Source organism: Bubalus bubalis, chromosome 17, assembly GCF_019923935.1.
Source record: "Bubalus bubalis isolate 160015118507 breed Murrah chromosome 17, NDDB_SH_1, whole genome shotgun sequence".
Taxonomy (NCBI): domain Eukaryota; kingdom Metazoa; phylum Chordata; class Mammalia; order Artiodactyla; family Bovidae; genus Bubalus; species Bubalus bubalis.
The window spans coordinates 51,804,224-51,819,060 of record NC_059173.1 but is presented as its reverse complement, the minus strand read 5'-3'; the positions used below and the strand labels follow the sequence as shown (position 1 = coordinate 51,819,060).

Here is a 14,837-nt window from a genome sequence, read left to right as displayed (position 1 = left end):
TCTTATTAATGTCTAAAGCTGACCTGAGTCCAAAAGGCAGCCAGATATTTCTCCAGTAAAGATGGGTTTTATTCGGGATCAGCAAAGAACTAGGGATATGCAACCATGATGAAGACACGTGCAAGTCCCCCCACAGCAAGGGAAAGAGAAAATTTTTATTGAGAGGAAAAGAAAGTTCTCAGTGGTACTAACAAAAAGTCCATCGCTTTTCATTGGCTGGGTACTTGCCAGTAAAGAATTTTTTTTCATGTTGGGCTCTGCTTTCATCTCAGGGTGTGAGAGCTCCCCCTTCTGGTTGCTTGTGTGCTGTGCTTAGTTGCTCAGTCGCCTTGGACTCTGCGACCCCACGCATTGTGCAGCGCCAGGCTCCTCTGTCCATGGAATTCTCCAGGCAAGAATATTGGAGTGGGTTGCCATGCCCTCCTCCAGGGGATCTTCCCAACGGAGAGATCGAACTCCGGTCTCCCGCACTGCAGGCGGATTCTTTACCATCTGAGCCACTAGGGAAGTGGCTAGTTGCTTAACTCTTTTAATTGAGGATTCTGTTTACATTTTCAGCTAATTAAACCTACTGACTCCTGCTCTTTTATCCTCTTCGGTATTAACCTCAAATCTGTTCTGATTGTACAACCAGTTCTTAAACATATGATATGTATTCCCATTACATTAACTTATTTATATATTTGATAAAATGGCATTATACAACTACATTTATACATTATGAAACATGTTCTCAAAACTTCAATTGATTAAATAAACATAAAGATATGCAGCTAAAGAATTATTGTGTTCATACTAGTTGTTTCTAATTTATAACTTGGCTAAGATTCAAGTAATTTATTTAATAATATGTGAGACAAGGTAAATAATTGAAGATAATATATGAGGATAATAAAGTGAACATTATATGAAGATAATAAAGTGAGCAAAATGAATCCAAGACCTTACCTGAATCTTAACATTGTCCTGTTGCAAGATGAGGTATCAAACCATTTGAATATACCATTTTCAGCTTTCTAATGTTCTCCACTTTCACTTAGTTCTATTATAATGGCTCTGTATATACATCAATACTATCTGTGTTTCTGTATTTTCTTTTAAGCATCTACAGTCTACCCTACCTCAGCTCCATCTTTCCTTTTATGTGGAATACACTCCTTAATCAAAACCCATGTGTCTTGTTTCTTCTACCCTCACCATTCTTGTTCTGCCTGCTTTTACTTACTAGCTTAATTTGGCTACACAGTTCTCTATCTTTTACATTTCTGTAGCTGTTATTTCGAAGATTCACCACTCAAATCCTCTCTTTCCTTCACTCCTTTCTTTGTTGAACCTTATTGAATAAACCTTGTTGAATAAATCTTATTTCACAGGGAAAATAAAAGCCATTATATATTAAGTTTAACCTCCCCATTCATTTAGCAAATATTTTGTGTTCCTTTGTTTTGGATGTATAGCATCCATAAAAAAGTGTTATTCTGGGAGATGCAAGATTGTGAAGATCATTCTAGAGAGAGAGAACATCACTTGTAAAATGACCTGACATAGAAATTATGCTCCATTCATTGAACAAACATGAAAAAGCAGCCCATGTGGCTTGAGTTTCTGAGTCTAGGATAGAGTAGTGATACTGTAGGGTTGTCATCCATGATCCACCTTTTTCATTATAATTAGGTTTAACTAATGCATGGTCATTTAAGGGTGATTTTGGATGTAAGGTGCTGTAACAAGTAGTTTAAATTTTATTTTATCTTCATTTTTTTGTCCTTTTATATAATTAACAATATTAGTTGTATAATTCTTAAAAGTCTATGAAAAACTAAAATTAACAGCAGTCTTGTAAAGCTTAATAAGTGCCAAACACTATACTAAGTGCTGCATATGTATTATTTTGTTTAGTCCAAGTCATATACATATGAGGGTTTGGTGATCACTAGGTAGGCGAGTCTGTGTAAATATAATGTGAAAAGCTGTTTATGAGGGCTGAGTAATTAGCTCAATGTCAAATATCCAGTAAGGATATGGATCTGTGGTATATATATATAGAAAAATCTGGCCAAGAAGCACATATAATTAATCTTACAAGAATAAGAATTCCTAAGTATCACAGAAATTCTAAAATATAAATTTATCCCTTGCTCTATTGACTGAAAAGTTAATGCTAAACAATCTTTCCCACTTTCATGACTTACAAAGGCACTTAAAACTAAGAACAAAATTTTGATGTGCCCTAAAAGGCTCAACAAGTTGGTCACCATTTATTTCCACCAATCCCACATTGAACTACTCTATCCTAGACTCAGAAACTCAAGCTACATGGGCTGTTTTTTCATGTTTGTTCAATGAATGCAACATAATTTCTATGTCAGGTCATTTTACAAGTGATATTCTCTCTCTCTAGAAAGATCTTCACAATCTTGCATCTCTATCCCACTTTCCCAATTGTACACCATTAAATCTACTGCCATGATTATATGGCACAATAATATTTAAATTAAACTCTTTATTGATGATTATAGATTCCCATACAATTCTAAGAAATAACACAGAGTTATTCCTGTAAACCTTTTACCTAGTTCCTGCCAATTAACACTTTGCATGATTACAGGATACTCTCATAGCTAGAAAATTAACATGTATATAATACTCCAATATTATTCACTTTTCACTAGTTTTACAATTTTATCATGTGTAGGGTCATGTGACTACTATCTTAGCTAACATATAGAATAACTCCATCACAGTGATCTCTTGTCATACCCTTTTAGAGGCACAGCCACCTTCCTTCCTCCTGGCAACTTCTAATTGCTCTCTTATTTCTATATTACTGTCCTTTCAAGGATATTATACTAATGGACTGCATGTAAGCTTTTAATTTTTTTTCTTTTTTAAAAAAATTTTTTGGTAATATATTTAAAAATTTTTAGGCCATTTAGAATTACAGAAAAATTATGAAGATGGCTTAGAGTTCTGATGTACCCCACACCCAGTTTTCCATTATTAACACCTTATAATTAATACAAGACAGTTGTTACATTTAATGAAAAATATGATTATCATTAAATTCGCCTTTATTCACATTTCTTAGTACTTACCTAAATATCATCTTTTCTGTACCAGAGTTGCACCCAGAATATCACATTACATTTAGTTGTCAAATCTCCTTAGGTTTCCCTTGGCTGTGACAGTTTCTCATAATTTTTTTGTTTTTGATAACCTTGACAGTTTTGAGGTGTACTGTTAAAGTGTTTTGAAGAATGTCCTTCTACTGGATCTGTCTGATGTTTTTGTTCATGATCAGACTGGGGTTATGGGTTTGGGGGAAGAAGACCACAAAGGTAAAAGGTCATTTTCATTTTTCAGGGTATAGCCTATCATTGTTGATATCAACCTTAATCATCTGAGTAGTAGTTGTTAAGTTTCTCCACTTAAAAGTGTTTTTTTCTCCTTTTCCAAAATGGTAATGTTAGGAAGGAAGTCACTATGCATAGTCATACTTAAGAAGTGGGAGTTACCTGCCAGCTTTTTGGTGGTAAGGTGTGTACATTGATTACAAAGAATTCTTCTGCAGGAGATTTGTCTTTTCTTCCACACTTATTTATTCAATCGTCTACTTAATCATTATAGACTCATGGGTATTTATTCTATACTTAGATTATATTCTAATACAATTTATTTCTTTGCTTTAATTGTTTCAGCTTTGGGAGCTCATTTAATTGACTCTTGTGTCCCTTTTGCATGCCCTTTCACTGGGTTTGTTCATTTCCTTATTGTTGTTGACTTTCTCACTTGCTGGCAGTACACGATATCCCAGGCTCATTGTTTATATTTACTTCATCAGTTCTAGAATCAGCTATTTATCGAAGGATCCCTGGATCCTTATATCAGAGAATTTTAGAAACTTTTTTTTAGAAACTAAAATCAGAGTGTAAGGTGACCTCAGTATATACATATGTTTTAATACTGTGGTCCATTTTATTAACTGGTTGGATCTCCTTGCAATCCAAGGGACTCTCAAGAATCTTTTCCAATATCACAATCCAAAAGCATCTATTCTTTGGTGCTCAGCTTTCTTTATAGTCCAACTTTCACATCCATACATGACTACTGGAAAAACCATAGCTTTGACTAGACGGGCCTTTATTGGCAAAGTAATGTCTTGGCTTTTTAATATGCTGTCCAGGTTGATCATAGCTTTTCTTCTAAGGAGCAAGCGTCTTTTAATTTCATGGCTGCAGTCACCATCTGCAGCAATTTTGTAGCCCTCCAAAATAAAGTTTGTCACTGTTTCCCCATCTATTTGCCATAAGGTGATGGGGGTAGATGCCATGATCTTAATTTTCTGAATGTTGAACTTTAAGCCAACTTTTTCACTCTGCTCTTTCACTTTTATCAAGAGGCTCTTTAGGTCTTCTTCATAAGGGTGGTGTTATCTGCATATATAAGGTTATTGACATTTCTCCCATCAATCTTAATTACAGCTTGTGCTTCATCCAGCCCAACATTTTGCATGATTTACTCTGCATATGTTAAATAAGCAGGGTGACAATATATAGCCTTGATGTATTCCTTTCCAAACTTGGGAAGATCCAACCAGTCAGTCCTAAAGGAAATCAGTCCTGAATATTCATTGGAAGGACTGATGCTGAAGCTGAAACTCCAATATACTATGGCTACCTGATGTGAAGAATTGACTCATTGGAAAAGACCTGATGCTGGGAAAGATTGAAGGCAGAAGGAGAAGGGGGTCGACAGAGGATGAGATGGTTGGTTTGCATCACCAAATGTGATGGACATGAGTTTGAATAAACTCCGGGAATTGGTGATGGACAGGGAAGCCTGGCCTTCTGCAGTCCATGGGGTCGCAAACAGTCAGCCACCACTGAGTAACAGAACTGAACTGATTTTATTAACATGCAGTATTTCATAGCATTGTTGTCGTTCAGTCGATAAGTCCTATCCCACTGTTTGTGAACCCATGGACTGCAGCACACCAGAATCCCTCCTCCATCACAATTTCCCAGAGTTTCCTCAAATTCATGCACTTTGAGTCCATAACTCTACTCCAACCATCACCTCCTCTTCGGCCCCATTCTCATTTTGCCTTCACAGTATAGGTGTGCTGTGCTGTGCTTAGTCGCTCAGTCCTGTCCAACTCTTTGCCACCCCACGGACTGTAGTCCGCCAGACTCCTCTGTTCATGGCATTCTCCAGGCGAGAATACTGGAGCGAGTTGCCATGCCCTCCTCCAGGGGATCTTCCCAACGCAGGGATCGAACACAGGTCTGTCCACACTGCAGGTGTATTCTTTACTGTCTGAGCTGCCATGGAATCCTGGTATAGGTGTACCACTGTTTAATCACTCAGGGTCGAAGGCTATCTGGGCTGTTTGCAGTTTTCGGCTATTCATAAAGTTGCTAGGGAACATTCACCTTTTCTGGACTAAATGCCCAACAGTGCAATTTCCGGGTCATAGGGTTAATGCACGTTCAGTTTTATAAGAAACTGGCTAAACTTTTCTAGAGTGGCTTACCATTTTATATTCCATTTCCACCAGCAGTGTACGCGTGATCAAGTTCCTCTGTACCCTTGCCAGCATTTCAGATTATTTTTAAGCCATTTTGATAGACGTGTAGTGATGTGTTATTTTGGTTTTATAATAATATTTTTTGTGCCGTAGAGACGTGAGGAACGGTGAACCGAGGGGAAAAAGAAGCGCGCATGAGACTTGAGAGCTGAGAGCCGCAGAGCCAGTTGGTGAGATCGCGAGATGGCAATATCACGAGAAAGTGCGCCTGCACTGTGTAGAACCCTGCGTGGTAGCGCTGTCTCGCGAGAAAGCGCGCCGGCTTGGTAGAAAACTTGCAAGCCAGCCTGAGGGAGAGAGATGAAGGAGAGGGAGAGAGCTCGCTCGCGAGGGAGAGTGTCAACTAAGGATACTCCACTGACTGTAAGTTTTATCCTAAATACAGAAATTTTAAATCCTGACGGGAAAAATGTGCACCATAAATAAAAGTGACTGAACATCTCTTCCTCCTTCCTATCTTAGGTAAAAGTACGTTTTCTCACAGACCCTTTGCTTGGTTCTGTGAGCTTGATAAAGTCAATGCCTTCTTATATCTTGTAGTTCTCCCTGTTTATTTTTCCCCATAATACTGACAATGCTTTGTAATCACATCACAGGGTATTTAGTTGACGCATCCTTCTTTCTCACTAGACCCGGAAGCTTCACAAGGGCAGAAAATGAATATGATCTGATTACCACACTATCTCCACACTTGCTCAGGAATCTGGTATAGAGGTATTCGATAAATATTGTTACATTAATACATAGACATATGTATTATATCTAATACATAGACATATTCTTCATTAAAGGCTTCCCTAGTGGCTCAGTGGTAAAGAATCTGTCTCCCAGTGCAGGAGCCACAGGAGACCTGGGTTCCATCCCTGGGTTGGGAAGATACCCTGGAGGAGGAAATGGCAACCCAGTCCAGTATTCTTGCTTGGGAAAGCCCATGGGCAGAGGACCTGGCAGGCTACAATTTGTGGGGTTGCAGAGTCCCAGGGTCACAGAGAGTTGAACACGACTTTGCATAAGCACAAGATTGTTTATTAATTATTGAAATTTTAATTTGAATAATTCAATATTCTTAAAGTTATATTTACCTATTTATAAAATTGTTGAGTTAGATCAATTCTAAGACTGTCAACCTAAAGGACCCCAAACTACTACAAGGAGGCAAAAAGGCAATTTGAAGACTTCCAGTTAAAATTTGGGGCTCTCAGATTCAGGAGGAACCCAGAATAGTATCCTACCAGAGGAAAATGATTAAGGGTTTTTATGGGGAAAAGGGGGTATGTTAATGCAGTCTTATACAAGTTATGTACCAAGAATTTGGGTTGTAGAGTAAAACTGTTCTGTACATATGATTGGGTTATAGAATGTATGCATTTGTTACTAGGAAAAGGTATATTTTCTTTAGTGCAGGAAAACTCCAGGTCTCAGCATTATTCTTTCCTTTTGGCAACTCAGCAACTATTCAGCAGTTTAATTTAGAGTGCTCAGCAAAAGTCTAGCATAAGCAGTAAACCTGGAGGTCCTCAGGTCACTTCTCAGTCATTCCTGACATAGTTCTTTTCATAAGATTCTTGATTTCCAGTATAGAAAAGATGTGATAAGAGACAAATATATAAAGAGATGATTTCATTTTCAAACACAATTATTATTGATTTAGAAAAGTATCATTTAAAGTTATCAGTATACAGTCACCATATAATTCCATAAGCAAGGCTAAACATTTGTTTTTTTTCTCCTTTTTAAAAGTACACCATCTCTATCTTCATCCTCAGACATGGTCAAATTAGCTAAGATATCTCTGGTTAAGTTATCTTATCTTCCCAGGTGGCTTCAATCTCTAAGTATCTCTGAAAATAAGCCATGTTTTTTGATGTTTTTATAACCATCTAAAAATTAAGACAATGCTAGAAGCATAAAAAGGAGGCATAGAAAGGGTACTGGGTACACCCCCCAGTACCCAATAAATATTTGGTTTAATGAAATCTACCAATAAGGAAAAAAACTTGTCAAAACAGAGTGATTTTGAATTTTATTAGTTATTGATCTATAGTTATATTTCAGAATCCCTCTTAAATACAGAGGTCAATACAAATTAATTTCAGTGTATTTATTGAAAACAGTTTCCTGACACAAATTTATAGCCAAATTTATGACTAGTGGAATAAAAATAAATTATGTGCCATGATGCAGGATAGCCAATGCATTAAAATCTGATGTGCTTGACATGTCCCCAATAAAAGAGAATGTTATAAATCATATTCAATATAAAATATTAATCAATGAATGGCACCTATGCATTTTTTATGGGAGAGTAAACTAAAATTATAGTAAAAGAGCGTGAGTGGTGATACAAGCATTTTCAAATTAAATATAGGATAGTCTTCAATTTATAATATGCTCAAGCAGTTTTAAATCATTTTTGTTATATCATTGCATATTCTAGAATAAAGATTGATAGGGCATAATTTAATCTTATATGTAGAAATGACTTGAAGGAAATGGAGAATTTACTGGTTTATGTGAACAATGTGAATAGTCTAACTGGGTAATTCAGGCCAAATTGCTTCATATTTAAATAAATATCAATTTAGGTGCTTTTTTATTTCTTCTCATTTATCTTAAGAAACTCTGTTGGATTCTTCAATCACTTATAGTCTATTATTTCTTCCTTACTTTTATTTATACAAATATATTGCTACTGGTCTGTAATCTGCATCCCTAGCCTATATTTATAAGGATACATTGGCTCCAATTGTATGCAGGCAGAATTATATGCAGCTTCCATATCACAGCCTTAAAGAAGGTTACCCTTGACTGGAAAAATTTCTACTGGCTGGAAAAATTAAGGGTCTATATGTCCTAAGGAAAATGTGAGAATTGAATAAAATAATTTATGTAAAACAGAATAAAATCAGTTATTCAGTTCAGTTCAGTTCAGTTGCTCAGTCGTGTCTGACTCTTTGCGACCCCATGAATCACAGCACGCCAGGCCTCCCTGTCCATCACCAACTCCCGGAGTTCACTCAAACTCACGTCCATCGAGTCAGTGATGCCATCCAGCCATCTCATCCTCTGTCGTCCCCTTTTCCTCTTGCCCCCAATCCCTCCCAGCATCAGAGTCTTTTCCAATGAGTCAACTCTTTGCATGAGGTGGCCAAAGTACTGGAGTTGCAGCTTTAGCATCATTCCTTCCAAAGAACACCCAGGGCTGATCTCCTTCAGAACGGACTGGTTGGATCTCCTTGCAGTCCAAGGGACTCTCAAGAGTCTTCTCCAACACCACAGTTCAAAAGCATCAATTCTTCGGCGCTCAGCCTTCTTCTCAGTCCAACTCTCACATCCATACATGACCACAGGAAAAACCATAGCCTTGACTAGACGGACCCTTGTTGGCAAAGTAATGTCTCTGCTTTTGAATATGCTATCTAGGTTGGTCATAACTTTTCTTCCAAGGAGTAAGCATCTTTTAATTTCATGGCTGCAGTCACCATAACCATCTATAAGTTATGGATGTTTTTGCACTTATAAAACATTGTTAAATAAAATTGTTAAATTGGCAACTTCAAGGAGAATATAAATGGAATGAGACCAGAACTTCCTCTGCATTGCAAAATATGTACCCAAATTTGACTATTTCTCAATAGCCAAAACAAAATAAGAAAATGTGACTATTAACATAATTTTTTGTATCCATGAGAAAATGATGGGTGCTAAGTAGAAGGAAAAATTTTAAATGCTTATATTTTAAAGTAATTTCTCTTATAGACTTCTAATAAATGCATGGCAAACTCTGCATCTATGTCTGTCTATCAGTATTATTTGAGGGGCAGTTTCAAAGCTTAATAAGGTGAAATCAGTTCTGTCAAAGTTAGTGACAAGGCACAGGCAGTAGAGCAGAGTGTGTAAAGGATAGTGAACTAGTTTTGAATCCAGGTTTGGCTTTACCTATGGATCCCCATGCAAGTTACTTACCTCAAGAAAATCTAAAGCTTGTACTGCCTTGAAAACTGATAATTCAGATTCATTCGGTATCCAAGAAAAATTTAAAAAATGCACTGAGATTATTTGCATTAGTTATTTATACCATCATAGTAGCCAAGTTTTACAGAAGAGTTATCAGAACAAATTCCTCTTTGTAATAGAAAAGCAAGTTTCTTATAGCTGGAAGAGTCCTATGCAGAAATAATAGGAAACTAGGGACTTAGAGCCTGAAAATGTTAGATTTCCCAATTTGTGTGGTTGTCTTAGTAGCTGTTCACTTATTTTTTTCATTTAAGAAAATTTGTATCCTTTATCTTTGTCAGTTAACATCTTTCCATCAACCTCAAAGGTTGGTGTCAGAATATGGATTAGCGCCAAGACCTAGAACTTAAAAATTAAGTTGACTTGAAGAAATTAGAATCTGATTATTAGGGTTGATTTGAAGTAATTAGGAAAAACAACAGCAAAGTAGTTCAGCAAGACAATGATATAGAAGGCTAGGGTTGCACCCAGACCATTCTGAGCAAATACTCTATATGTATTTACCAGTGATGAAGGATTGTTTCAGTAAACTATGACCATTATATCCTAAGATTTCAGAAGGCTTATCAAACTGGGTTAAAAATAAAGTATGGTCCAAAAATGGTAAAGTGAACATTTCTCCTTTAGATTTTGGAGTTCATTGGCTTTACCTGGAGGAGTAGAGATGCCTGAGAATTCCCAACAGAGACTGAAACTAAGAAGCGCTAAACCAGAAATCTAGTAGGTAAGTGAAACAAGAACTAAAACTATGGATTCTTGTGTCTTTATAACTAAATGCTAAAGGTGTTAATGTTAGAAATGTTGATGTTCAGAGGGCTGCATCAACCTCATCCTCTCTGAAATAGGAGTTTATCATATGTAAAAACATACAAGAGCTGAGAAGTTCTTTGACTTTAACAAACTTTAAGCTTTCTGAAAAAGGGAAAAGAAAGCAGATTGCAGAGTAAGGAAAATAAAATTTCAACTATGGGATGAATAGTTAATCTCCATTATTACAGGCATTTTCTGAATGAAGTGCACATTTGGAGCTTGATGACTTAAGAGACTAATTACTATACATATACTCCATGCATTTTTTATTTTTTAAAAATTATCTTAATAATGGATCTCAGAAATGATTTCATATGTGGACCCTATCTCTTCCAGTGTAGAGTTAGAAGTAGGTGATATAGAATTTTTGTTGTTAAAATGTATATAGTAATAAAAGTTATTTGCAAATTCTCTTTGAATGATATAAGTGAATGCATGATGCATGACCAGTTTGGAAGATTCTGAGAGGGTATATTTGCCTAACATGTCCAAGTGATTTCACTATTACCAGAGTGATTCATGATTCCACTGTATATGAAATTGGTCTAAATATATGGTGATTGAAAGGTTAACTTACTTTTGTCCTTCAAGCATGGTTGTGTTTTGGGGAAGATATTTTGCTGCACTGGAGCCAAGATAGATAAGTGGGAGAGGCTGGAAATATGCCCAGCTTCTCCAATCCCAAAGTCCTTAGGAAAATAACTTTTTTTCTTTTCTCATCCTCTTGAGGTGTTCTGCTAACAATGGTTTTTACTAAGCTTTCTTAGGAAGTGAAAGCATTTAGCAAGGATATGGATGTTGGTTCCCAACCACTGTCCCCTCCCTCCCAACTACTTTTATTTCTTAATTTTTTTAGTAAAATACGTGTAGGAGGTAAAGTTATATTGAAAAGAATAAGAAATAAAATTATTATAATTTAAAGAAAATTACTCAAGATAATTATTAAATATTAAATTGTTCAGAGCTCTGACAATTACTGTTGGCCAGGAGCAACAAGTGAAGCTGATAGTTAAACATCTGAGTAAGGGTTGGAACAGTTTCTGCTTCCACATATAAGGAGTTTGGAAGTCACCCCTCTGTCCTAAGAATAGGTACAAATCTAAGCAGACTGAAAATCAACACCTTTTTTTGTATCCATAAGAGAGGGGAGATCACATGGCAGATTGCTGCCTCCAGAATTGGATAAAAAGATAGGTGAATACAGGGAGTCATGGCTTACTAGAGCAGAGACATATAATCAGGAAGTAATATAGGTACCAGTGGTGGGGAAGGAAAATCTGAATTGTTATTGACAACATTGTTGGAGGCCAGTATGGACAAATCTGAGGTTTAACAACTCCAGGGAAAACCAGTCATAGGGAGTCCCTGCTTCAGTATTGTGGGATTTACCTTCAGGAGGTCTGCCAGCTCCCACATTACTCATCAGTAAAAAAACACGTTCAGGCTTTGGGCAGGGAGAAAGGGAAAAGGAACCCATTTTGAAGTAATCCAGAGTACTCTGTTCTTGTTAACAAGGCCTCCCTTCCGGTGAAGCTAGTTAACCTGAGCCTAACTTGCTGGCATATTATCAGAGCCTAAGTTATCTAGAGGACAGAGAAATACTGAACTCCGATCAAAAACTCTGATAAGCCTCTAGCTATGCTAACTAAGGAACAAAGAAAAAAGACAAGTTACTAATGTGAGAAGTGAGAAACGTGAAATCACAAACCCAAAGACATGAAAAGTATAATAAAGGATTTATTATGAATAATTCTATGTATACAAATCTGATAACTTAGATGAAATGCACCAATTCATCGAAAGACATAATTTCTAAACTTATATAAGAATAGATAATTCAAATATGTGTTTATTTTTTAAAGAAACTGAGTTAATAAATAATCTTACAAAACAGAAAACACCAAGCCCACATGGGTTCACTGGTGAATTCTATTAAACATTTTGTTAAAAATTAAGCCAAATCTCTGCAATCTCATTCAGAGAATAGAAGCACAGAGATACTTGCTAACCCATTCTGTGAGGCCAGCTTACCCTAAAAACAAAACCAGACAAAGACAGAAAGAAAACTATAGATCAGTATCTCTCATGAAATGAATGTAAAAGTCCTCAACAAAATATTAGTGGATCAAATTCAACAATGTGTACAAATAGTTATATGTCATGACCAAATGAGATTTTTTACCAGGTATGCAAGGCTGGTTCAACATTCAAATAACAATTTATGTAATCCATCACATCAATAGCCTAAAAAAGCACAAACCCCATGATCATATCAACAGATGCAGAAAAAATATTAATAATATCCAGTGCACACTCATGATAAAAACTCTCAGTAAATTGAGAATACAAGGGGACTTCTTCATCTTTAAAAAGAACATCTACAAAAAATCATACAGATAATATCATACTCAATGATGAGAAACTTGAATCTTTTTCACTAAGATCAGTTATAAAGCAAGGATGTTTTTTCTCACCATTCCTTTTTAAAATTGTACTAGAAGTCGGGTAATAAATGTACTAGAGAAGAGCAAGAATTTCAGGGTAAGAAAAATATAAATATACTAGGATAAAATATGTGCAAATCCTTTTATGAGCTTAGAGTATGGAAGCTTTTTTCAGTTATGATTTAATATCCATAATCCATAAAGGGAAATATTGATAAATTTGACTATAACAATATCAAATACTTCTGCATAGCAAAATGAAGGGAAAAAAAGCACTGTAAACAAACTCTGAAAGCAAGTGACAAACTAGGAAAAATTATTTTCAGTTCATCTGTGAGAAGAAGATTTAATCTTCCTAATTTATGTAAATATCTTACAGATATATAAAAGATGAATGAACAAAAGAAAGCAAATTTATATATACATTAAAGAGTAATTAAAAAAAATTCAACCTTGCTCAAAAGAGAAATGCAAAGTAAAAATAAAACAAGATACCATTTTTTACTTCTCAGATTAGCAATAATTCAAAAGGATGAGAAAATAAGAAAATATTCTGTGGGCCAGGCTAAGGGGAAACAGATACTTTCATACATTGCTGGTGGGAGGACAAGTGCTATAATGCCAATAAAAGGAGTTAGAATAATATATCGAAATATTTGCCTGTATCCTATGACCAACTGATCTCACTTTCTAGAATTTATCTGGAATACATTTCTGTATAGATGAGATGATATAGCTATAAAGTAGGTAACTGAAATATTGTCTGTAACACCAGAAGAATGGAAATAACCCATGTTCATCAATGCGTGTGTATGTATCAGTCACTCAGTCATGTCCAACTCTTTGCGCCCCCATGGATTGTAGCCCGCTGGGCTTCTCTGTCCATGGAATTCTACAGGCAAGAATCCTGGAGTGAGTAGCTATTCCCTTCTCCAGATGATATTCCCAATCCAGGTCTTGAAACCCAGTCTCCTGCATTGCAGACAGATTCTTTATCATCTGAGCCACAAGGGAAGCCTGTGTTCATCAATAGGGGACTAGTAATATATCACTCTAGTAAAGCAGGTAAAGAAAATAAGGAAACTTTCTATATGCTGATATTAAAGAGCTCAAGATACATCATTATCAGTTGAAAAGCAATTTTCATAGTATTGTCTATATCAAGTTTACCTTTTTTTTAAACAAAAAGGGAAAATGAGTATATATTTATGTTTGCACAAAGCACCCCAGGTGATGTACCCAAAAGTAATAACAATGGTTGCCTCTGATGGAACGAGGTGGGGTAAATTAGATTGATGGTGATTGAGTGAGTCTGAGACTTCTCATTGTTTACAGTTTTTTCTTTTGGATTTTTGAACTGTGTAAACATATGAAAATAAATATTTAAAAGTCAGTCAAAGTGGTATATTCATAACATTTTTTTTGTTACTGAAATAGTTCCAAATTCCTCACTGCACTGATGAAAAAGATTTTGAAGTTTAGAATGTTTAATGACTTCGTTGAATTCACAAAGCTATATTGTAGTAAATTTGAAATTAGAAATGCAGTGACATACATTGATAACATCTGAAATTCTGAGTAGATTTTCTAAGACATCTCTACCAGTTCAGTCCTCACAGAAGCTGCAATGTCAAAAAAATATGTTTATCCAGGTACAGGGGTCAGGATGGAAATGTATTTTTATCCTTTCTCAAAGTATCATAAATGTGATAGGTCAAAATAAAACTTATAAAGTTAATCTACAAGTATTAAGTAAGGAAAAAATTAAAGGAAGTATGATGCATGTGGAGATGTTCTTCATAAGTTTATGTGGTTTGTGAGAAAATCAAATCTGTATGGTCTTGGTTGTGCTTTCTAAAAAGGAAATTTATGAATATAATCTATTTGCTTTTGATAAATTATATAGCTTAATATAAAATGAATATTTTAAAAATTGTGAAAATGTATATTTTAAATAAAAAGGTTCACTGTATAGTTTC

At 35.6% G+C, this 14,837-nt stretch overlaps 1 long non-coding RNA gene across 1 annotated transcript in view; it reads left to right on the top strand.

The window, feature by feature from the left end:
* Positions 1-10,545, top strand: part of LOC112579964 — a 40,332-nt gene extending 29,787 nt beyond the window's left edge. The window contains exons 2-3 of the long non-coding RNA XR_003104318.3: positions 5,681-5,950; positions 10,232-10,545. This is a non-coding gene — a long non-coding RNA (uncharacterized LOC112579964). The remainder of the gene's footprint in view (positions 1-5,680; positions 5,951-10,231) is intronic.
* The last annotated feature ends 4,292 nt before the right edge of the window (positions 10,546-14,837 follow it).